Source organism: Garra rufa, chromosome 7, assembly GCF_049309525.1.
Source record: "Garra rufa chromosome 7, GarRuf1.0, whole genome shotgun sequence".
NCBI classification, from domain to species: Eukaryota; Metazoa; Chordata; class Actinopteri; order Cypriniformes; family Cyprinidae; genus Garra; species Garra rufa.
In genome coordinates, this window is record NC_133367.1 from 27,381,128 (window position 1) to 27,391,519 (window position 10,392).

Consider the following 10,392-nt stretch of genomic DNA (forward strand, 5'->3'; position numbering starts at 1 on the left):
AAGTGACCCTTACATTTCCATAGTAACAGCTATAATGAGACCTCATGAATTTCAAAGAAAAGCAACAGTCATTTGTTAAACTGCTGAAATGAGGCTGTTTACTCTGATAGCTTTTATTATATGCTCAGCATTTCTGGATGCATTTAGCGTCCTGTTGTGAATGCAATGCAAGAGTCTAAACAATAGAGAAAAATATATAAGGAGAAATACTATTTCTAAGTAAATGTATTTCTAAAAAGCTAACTTCTGTTGGAAATTGGCATTATATCATATATGTGACCCTGGACCACAAAACCAGCCATAAGGGCCTTTAAAATAGCCTTTAAAGTTGTCCAAATGAAGTTCTTAGCAAGGCATATTACTAATCAGGAATTAAGTTTTAATAGATTTATGGTAGGAAATTTACAAAATATTTTAATAGAACATGATCTTTACTCAATATCCTAATGATTTTTGGCATAAAAGAAAAATCAATCATTTTGACCCATACAATGTATTGTTGGCTATTGCTACAAATATACCCATGCTACTGGTTTTGTGGTCCAGGGTCACATGTTATACTACTCTCAAAGCAAGAAGATGGAGTATTAAAAGACAATCTATAATATTTCTCTTGAGAGGGTTGCATTACCTTTCATCTGATCCTTTTAATCTTCCCCCAGCATGAAAAAGTCAAAATTAATTGACCCTTAACAACTGAGCATGTCCTCCTGGGCAAACAGAACGGAATCATATCTCAAAAGGTGCCATATTTGTTTCATTTCTTTCCTGCTGACAGGAAAAAACAAAGTGAAGATTGAACACTCAGACATCATGTACTATTCAGGCACAAGGTGTCAAATAATTTGCTCATATATTCTGAAAGTGAAAATGCTGGAAATGTGGAAGAAAGTCTATTTGTTAGCATTCCCATCTCAGCAAGAGCTAACACAGACACGCTATGTTACAAAACCCCTTGGTTAAGACAGTGTTAATCACATAGTAATCAAGTCATAATGCTTCTTGTATAAAAGATAATACAGTTGAGGTCAAAAGTTTACATACACCTTTCAGAATCTGCAAAATGTTCAAAAGGATCATACAAAATGCATGTTATTTTTTATTTAGTTAGTGCCCTCGCTTTCCAAGCTGGAAATGCTGGTTTGAAACTTCGCTTGGAGTGACATGTAGAACTGGAGGGGTTAAATTGGTGCCGTGACCCAGATTGGAATTGAGGTTTAAACGGATGCCTTCTAGCATGAAGCGATTCAAGAGAGAATAGCGATGCATTCACGAAAATCACAAAATTGATCCACGAATTGATTTGTCACACCCCTTCTAGGAAACGTTGGTTCGAATTCCACTCAAAGTGAACAAGGCAAGTCGAACTGGAGGTTTTACATCGGTGTCGTGACCAGTATTGGAAGTGAGGTTTAGGTAGGTGAGGTGCATTAGCGACTGACACTAGAGGCTGTGGTCTTTAGCGTCGTTGTTAGCATGCTCACTTCCCATTCTGGAAACACTGGTTCAAATCCCACTCAGTGTGAGCGAGGAAAGTAGAACTGGAGGGGTTATATTGGTGCCGTGACCCGGATTGGAAGTGAAGTTTAGGGGGTTGAGGTGCAGTAACAACTGACACTAGAGGCTTTGGTCTTTAGCATCATTGTTAGCATGCTTGCTTCCAATTCTGGACACACTGGTTCAAATCCCACTCAGTGTGAGCGAGGCAAGTAGAACTGGAGGGGTTACATTGGTGCCGTGACCCGGATTGGAAGTGGGTTTAGGGGGGTGAGGTATACTAGAGACTGACACTAGAGGCTGCTGTCTTTAGTATCATTGTTAACATGCTTCCCTTTCTGAAAACACTGGTTTAAATCCTGCTTGAAGTGAGTGAGACAAGTAGAACCAGTGGGCTACAAACACATAAGCTGAAAAGCTTTGCTATTCTGGCAGGAGGAAAAATTTACCAATCTCATTATGGACTGATAGGATGTTGCATATTTGCAGTTGAAGTATCTTTAATGATGAGATTTTCAGAACAAACAGCTACACAAATAGAAAAAACGTTACATATTTGCATGATTAGACTCAATGCAACCTTCACACAAACACTCACAGTCTCGTCAAGCTAGTATGTCTAGCCATTCTTGTGTAAACTTTGAGAATGCTGTATTCTTATGTACATAACGCTTTACATAGTAATTGGCTGAAGTGTTTGTAACATTGATTGGCTTATTTCAGCGGGTAATGAGTCAGTGCATACAAAGACTCTGCTTTGTTGAATAAGCCTCCAGCAGTGAACAGCGAGCGTTTGCTGTTTGTTTAGACGCTGTAAGCTTTGAACAGGGATCCTGCTGATTTGTTCCGATTGGAAGCGGCTGTAGGTACAGATCAAGAGCGAACATGCTGCTTTTGCTCGCCAGTCTGTGTTGAGAGAACTCGGACTGAAGTGGAAAAGAAGGGGCAGAGGGTTAATGCAACTGTTTAGAGCATTTATTCACAGTCGGCTCTTCAACATGACCCAAGAAGGATAGGAAGTTGCATGACCGGTTTGTGTTAAAAACATAAAATGCGGTATAAATACTACCTGAAGAAACAAGTTCAGATTCTTGTTTCCAGTGGATTTTTGAAGCTTGAATTCACTATGGCTTAATATAAATTATGTCTCTTACTAAAATATGTAGTAGAAAACCCACGAAAGAATTACCTTATTTTAAAAATCCACATTTATTTAGGCCATTATTTCCATTACGTCAAATGCACTACCTGTTGCTATTTTTACCACAACACAACTCAAAAAAAAAATACTAATACAGTGCCACATTGAGCATCTTTATGTTGTAATTTTCAGTCAAAGAGAAAAAAGAGAGGCAATGTAAGTCTTCACTGCTTTCCTAGTGAAAAGAAAAAGAGAATATAGGCGCAAGCAGCAATTACCGGGCTTCAAGCACTTTAAATATGCACATATGAAAAAAGACATATTATTTAGCAAGCCTGTAACCACCTAAATCAACAATGAAAAACATTTTTGGCAAATCCTGGCAGGCCTTAACACAAAAATATGATGTTTTTTATAGCGCCCGCTGTGGTCTGATCTCCCTAAAAATTTGCATGCTTGTTTAGAATCACCTCTTGCATGTGCTCACCAGGTTTTGTGAAGTTTTGAGTCTTTGTTTAGGATTTATAGGCCTTTGGGTATATTAAGACAGACCCCTCTTCTAAATGACTCTATTACAGCTTCCCAAAGGGTAAATTTCAACCATTTCTTAACTATTTAACAAACAGTTTGATTGGCAGCAGTGGTTCTAAAGGCAAAGTTGCTCAGAATGAGGAGGTCTATCGTATGATACAAATATTGTGCCTATGAGTGAAAAACCATTCAATATACAATCGTTTACTCCCTTAAAAAAGTGACATTGTCCCCCATTGTCCCCCTTTACGGTCGTGAGTCAAACAGGCCCACCAAGTCTCATTCCGATCGACCTTCGTCAACCTTGTCCAATAGGTGTTCAAAGTTCACCGTCCAATGGCAGCCATATTTTTGAGATATGCAAATGTCCTTATAGCCACTTGTGGCACTATGGACCAAGACCTTGCACACCAGTTTTCATGTTGACAGGACAAACAAACAAAGTTAGTAGTTATTGGTGTTTTTCCCATTTATAGCGCCACCAAGTGGCTGAGCTCTGCCACTTTTTTCATGTGACCTCAGATTCAACTATTACATACACATTGTGAATTTGGTAAAGACATGTCATTTCATTTTTTACAGCCATTTTAGTAAAAGTTTACAAACTTTTGGCATCTCTTTGCGGGAGAGAGTTGAAAGGCCAATTTTTTTCAGATAATTATTGATATTTACTGTCCAGAGAATCTTCCTGCATTAGTTTGCTTCCGATCAGGCGAAAAACCTAGGACTAGTTCGACAAGAGTAGGTTTTTCAAAAGATTTGCAAATCAACGGATGAATACGAGGAATATGTTTTGTCTGACATGAGCCAAGGATTCCAATGATATAAGACAATTGAGCCTGTGACAAATGGTTTAAGAGTTATGGGTGATTTTGTACATTCTTGAACCCTTAAAAAGAATAAGAAGATACCTGTGGACGAATAAAGCTTCCTAAAGACCCGCATCTTTGTTCTCTCCACTTCAGCCCTGATGCCTTTGAGGCTTTTAGTAGATCACAGCTTCTGAAAGATTTTACAAAAGGCAGAGACAAGAAACGCTAGATGCCATCCTGGCAGGACGTAAACATGTCGACGCTTGTCATGACGCCGCAGCCACTGAAGGAGTTTCTCGGTGTGGATTTCACTCGATATCCGGGGATGTTTAGACTGCTTGTGGGGAAAAATCGATAGTATGGCATTTGTGTTTTTCTGAGTTGTGTTGCAGTAAAAAAAAGCAACAGGTAGTGCCAGCGTGCCACTATTTCACATCATCAAAATAATATCAGTTACCCCATAGTCCAAAATATGTATAAAACTATGTGGATTTATTAATTAATGTAAATCTTTCACAGTTTTTTTTTTTTTTTTTTTTTTTTTTTTACAACTTATTTCAGTAAAAGACATCAACAAGTCTTAGAACCTGGGGTACCTCAAGCAAAACAGAAGAACCTACTGGTATGGCCATTTTGAACAGAATGGTCCAAACATTTGCTTCAAGTGTTAAACACCTTTGAACAACCATTGGTCTGTGGCGATTATGTAATATGTAGGTTTGTTCTGGGGCTCAGCCTTCTTCTCAAGTTTCTTCTGTTGAGTTTAACTGCAACACAGACTGGATGCGTCATCCTTGGTTGAGTCAGAGAACTGGACGCAATATCCACAGCAATAAAACCCACAACCTGCTTTATGAAACACTAAAACGTGGCCCTTCCAAGTCATGAAGGGTGAGCTCTTCCCTGGAGCATGGCAGCACTGCCCAATTGGACTGAGACCAGAAGTAAGAGGACTCTGATAGACCAGCTATGCCCAAAGCCACCAATGCATGAAAATCCTATTGTACTGAAGATGCGCTAAGCTGCTTAATGAAGGAAGATTTCCGGATCATCAACCGTAGACCCACAACAAAGGTACACTGGAACTCGCCGGCCCAGATGGACTCGAGCAGAAGGATGTTTTTATTTGTTTGCGACTCATTTTTTGTGGCCTGCTTTGCATCCGGCAGTACTTTAAAAAGCTATTAGCAGCTCAGGACTCAGCAGCCATCTGCACAAACATCATTATCCTGTTAAATGCGGCTCTTGCAGAGGCTTAGCAGACCTTGTGTATTCATCAATTTACCTAGCGGAATGATAAATGAACTTAAGAATAGGAATTAACCTTAGCACTGACTTACGATGCTAATATGGCAACTGTATAAACGCATTTCCCAAATGAGCACGCCGGAGGAGTGCAAAGATAGTTGCCTGTCACAATTTTTCAAAATGCTGTCGGTTTACACCGAGGAACGCATTCAGAAAGCAAATCCGGGGGAACCTAGCAATTCAGATGCTATTAGCCCACTTAGCTTCAGTCAGCAAAAAAGTTCTTGGATGAGATACTTAATATTTATGGAGCAAAAAAAAAAAAAAGTGGGCTTATGCTTCTTCAAATTCATATCCCTCCCAGAATAGTAAATGGTTCAGAAAGAAAGCTTCACAGTAAAGGAATCAGGAATGTGTTTTTGCAGTTGGAAAAATGCCTAGGTCATCTTAAGAGCAACACTAACTAGATTCCACAGCTTGACGTCTAATGAGGACAGCGTGCCCTTGGAACACCGGGAGAGTCTAGCACATGCAGATCAGCCGGTGGAATCAAACTAGCTTGGAATTTATTCAAATCAGAGTAGCTCATGGAGTTCCAACAGTTAAACTGTCCAAATAAATCCTCACATCATTTGTTGTTGTTTTTTACATGACCACACAGAAAATTGGTATATTGCAGACTTTTTGTGAGATCACTTGACTTATCAAAGAGATCACACAAAAATTAAAATTCTGTCATCAATTTCTCACCCTCATGTTGTACCTTTTCAGACCTTGAATGTCTTAATTTGTGTTCTGAAGATGAACAAAGGTCCTACGGGTTTGAAACGACATGAGGGTGAGTAACGAATGACCCATCTCTTCAAGAGCTGCGTTTATGAAAAGATTTGACCTGTTTGAGGTATAACAGTTGATCTCAACAGGGTGCTTTTTCATTACACGAATAATTCATTTTTAAATTGTATGTCTGGATGAATAAAACTCTTTGATATTGCGCGACTAACACCTTGTTCTGTTGCATTTCCATGCTCTTCTGAGTCTTGATCTCACCTGTTTATTAAACGTGAGAATCATAGCTGCGTTCGGGAGCAGATACAGGAATATTTACAATGTCTCGCTTCTCAGTGAGAGGATGGAACATCAAAGACCTTGAATCTGACATGAAGAGATAAAGCAGAGGTAGTCAGAGATACACAGCGTGTATGAATTATTCACCACACACTTCTTGCGAGCCAACGGCCCGATAAGAACCTGCGTCCAGTGATGGAGGGAAAGAGAAAGATTAAACAAAAAATGTTCATAGCGGCAAATAAGATGCTGACATATCTATCCTGGCTAAAGCAAACTACTTCATATTTTATTAATGCGCATAAAATGATCTGTAACTTGGAAGGCCTTGAGTTTTAAAATGAAAATTCTGTCATTAATTACTCACTCTCATGCCATTTCAAACCCGAAGGACCTTCGGTCATCTTCAGAACACAAATTAAGATATTTTTGATGAAATCCAAGAGCTTTCTGACTCTGTATGGACAGCAACACAACTGACACATTCAAGGCCCAGAAAGGTAGTAAGGACATTGTTAAAATAGTCCATGTGACATCAATTGTTCTCCCTTAATTTTATAAAGCTACATATTCAGTTTCGGAGCATTATTTTGATTATTTTGGTTATTTGTAAACACATCTGAGGTTCTCGTAACAGTAATAGAAAATGTCCTTAGAACAACATTCTCAGAACTTTCTTTTGATTGTTATTTGTAAACACGATTGAGGTTTCTGTAATGATAATAGAAAGTGTTCTTGGAACAACAGTCTTGGAATGTTCCTTTGATGTAAGTTGTACACAGTTGAGGTTCTCGTAACGTTAAAGGTGCCATAGAATGCATTGAAACAATATTTTAAATTGTTCTCTGATATCTACATAGAAGGTATCTAGGAAAGGGCAAAAAAGAAACGGCTTTACACGTCCATTTACAACCCTAGGATTTGTCCCTATATGAAATGCACTGTTATTGCTTTATTTAGACGGTTCCTGCATAATAATGAGGAGCTCTGCTCTGATTGGCTGTCTCACAGAGCGGCTTGTTCACACAGCTGTAAGGAAACACATGGAGGAAATATATATTTAGTTAAGGCCGGTTTATTTATTTAACTCAAGCCGCTTTTAATATGCGGTTTGTTGAATCTGCCGTTTTGAATCCGCGACATTTTACTCTCACTACTGTGATCGCATGTGCTCTGTGTAATGTTATACTGCAGCAAAGTAGTATAACGTAAGAAGGACTTACCGCACAAGTTTTGATGCTTTAGTGATGCTCAGGATCTGTAAATCATTGGCCATCATCAGTGCACTCATCTCTCCGTTTATGTGGTAAGTAAAATCTTATGTACAGGCTACTGCTAGCATTAGGCTAACCATGTCCCTTCAGTGGCTCGCCTTATTTTACTGATGTACTGATGTTACCGATGATTGGGCAATGAAAATGTTGGGGGCGTTACTATTAACGGTCGAGACTATTGCGTAATTGACCTATTTTTCGGTGGTCTTTTGCAAACACCAAAATTATATAAGGAGGAGGAAATGGTGGTGTTTGAGACTCATGGTATGTCATGTCCATGTACTGAACTGTTATTATTCAACTATGCCAAGCTAAACACAGTTTTCCATTCTATGGCACCTTTAAGAGAAAACATTCTTAGAACAACATTCTCGGAACGTTCTTTTGATGTTATTTGTAAACACATTTGAGGTTCTCATAATGGTAAGAGAAAACGTTTTTAGAACAACATTCTCTGAACATTCTTTTGATGTTACATGTACGCTATTGAGGTTCTCGTAATGGTAAGAGAAAACATTTTTAGAACAATATTCTCAGAATGTTCTTTTGATGTTACGTGTACAGTATTGAGGTTCTCATAATGGTAAGAGAAAATGTTCTTAAAACAACATTATCAGAATGTTCTTTTGATGTTACTTGTACACAGTGGCGGAGCTAGAATTTTTTACATGGGGTGGCCAGGGGGTGGCCACTGCTATTTCAGGGGGTCCTCACACACGAACTCTACTCATAAAATGTATAGGAATTCATAAGGAATTCTAAAGTTTTATTTGCAAAAATAATGCTGAGTTCATTTACAAAAACATTAGAATAAAGAAAAAACAACTAAACAAAAAATACTGCAATTAGAGCATACATCAAACTCGATTTGAAAACAAAAACACAATTTTAGTCATCACTTACAAACTTATCCTAGTTATGTTTAAAACAACATAATTCTGCTGTTCTGATGAGAACTGGCAAAACGTTTCACAAATGCATCCATGTTGAGGGAGCGTGCACTCCTTGACTCAACACTGAGAATCCCTAGGTGACTTAACCTGCCATCAGACGTTGTCCTAAGGTGGGTTTTAATAAGTTTTAACGCAGTGTAGCTTCTCTCGCAAGTTGCATTGCTCACTGGTGTAACAAGAGACATTTTACAAAGTCCAAATAACATTGTTAATTAAATATAATAACTTATATACAGGGCACAAAATTCACTTTTTACCAAAAAAATAAAATAAAAATAGGAGCACCCAATTTCTTTTTTAGTAATGCACCGATATTGATTCTTCATGGTCTATTCTGATTGCCGATGTTTTACAAGCAAATGGGCTGATTCTGAAAGACTTTTTTACATATTTATTTTATGCCTTAAGCAAGGGACAAGAAGCCATTTATAGGTACAGCCATTTTTAAATTTGAGACAACCACTGCATTTTTTAAGAATCTACATTAATAACAAAATAGGATATCATAAATGACAAAAATAAACGACACAGTTCTTTCTTATTCGTGTAGAATATATGCAGCCATAATCAAAGTAGGCTACTCTTTCAATATTCAATGTGCAAATAGAGACCGAATCTTTCAAGATTGCTTTTGAATGCGGTGCGTGTTTTGGTTTCGTTTTAATGATCGCGCGAAACTCTTAGCAGCGCTGAGCGTGCATTCTACAATACAAGAGATTACTTTAACAAAACCATTTGAAAGTTCGAAGACACAAACGGGATTTTGAAAAACGTGTCCCCAGAGAAAATTACGTCTCCCGCTGAGTTAACATATGATGTGGATGTATGGCGCGTTGTACAGTAGCCTATTTTGACTGATACTTAAAATGTAAAAATGTAAAGATTAAGTTCAAATGGTTATGTAATGTTGGAGCGAACAGCAACCTGTCACTGCATCTGTGCTGTAGGCTACCGAAAGTTTTGTAAAGAAATGAAACCAAGTTGCACCACAACAATTTCTCACTCTTGCATATATAATTAGATTTTGGGAGCATATGCGACAAAACGCTCGCAATTTCGAGCCCTGTATGGTGTGGAACATGGTATGTACATATAATACCATAGCACAGATTAAGTATAGCGTTAACTGTCTAAAGTGTGAATTGATCTCTCTAATCTCATTAAATTGACTGATGTCGTCGTCGCCTAGTTAATTTACACAACGGATAATAAACGTTACCCAGCAAACAAACCTTATGATAAACTATAAAACGTACGGTATTTCAAAAATGATGTTTTATTATTCGTCTTACATTGATGCTCATGTCCTTGGCTCGTCTTGATTTGGAAATGGCTAGCGTCACCGGCAAAATTCTAAAACTTCTTTAGACAAATGAGATGTCAATCAGCATCAGGTAGGCTACTGCCAGCCAGGGGCGTCGCTCGGAATTCTGGGCCCCGTGCACTGACTCAGCTGAGGGGCCCCCCTAAAAACTAAAAATTACATTCTAACTAAAAATGTTTGTGTAACCCCTCTAACTCGAAGCATTCTGGAACTTAGGTAGGCGGGCGCACTAACAATGAGCAACATTGGTCGCTAGTGCGACTCCTGACATCGGGCAGTTAGGTTTACCTCCACTGTTCGCTATCGCAATAACACGCACTCGGGGGAGGGGGATCGCGAACAAATACATTTTTGACACCAATAAACAGCAATTAGAATAATTTAAAGTTAATCATTTTTACTATTAAATATTTTTTTTAGCACCACAATTTTATTGGGGGCTTCTCTGGGCCCCCTCTCAGTCATGGGCCCCGAGAATCGTCATCGTTTACCCCCCCTTTACAGCGCCCCTGCTGCCAGCAGTATTTTGGGGTGGCACCCGGGG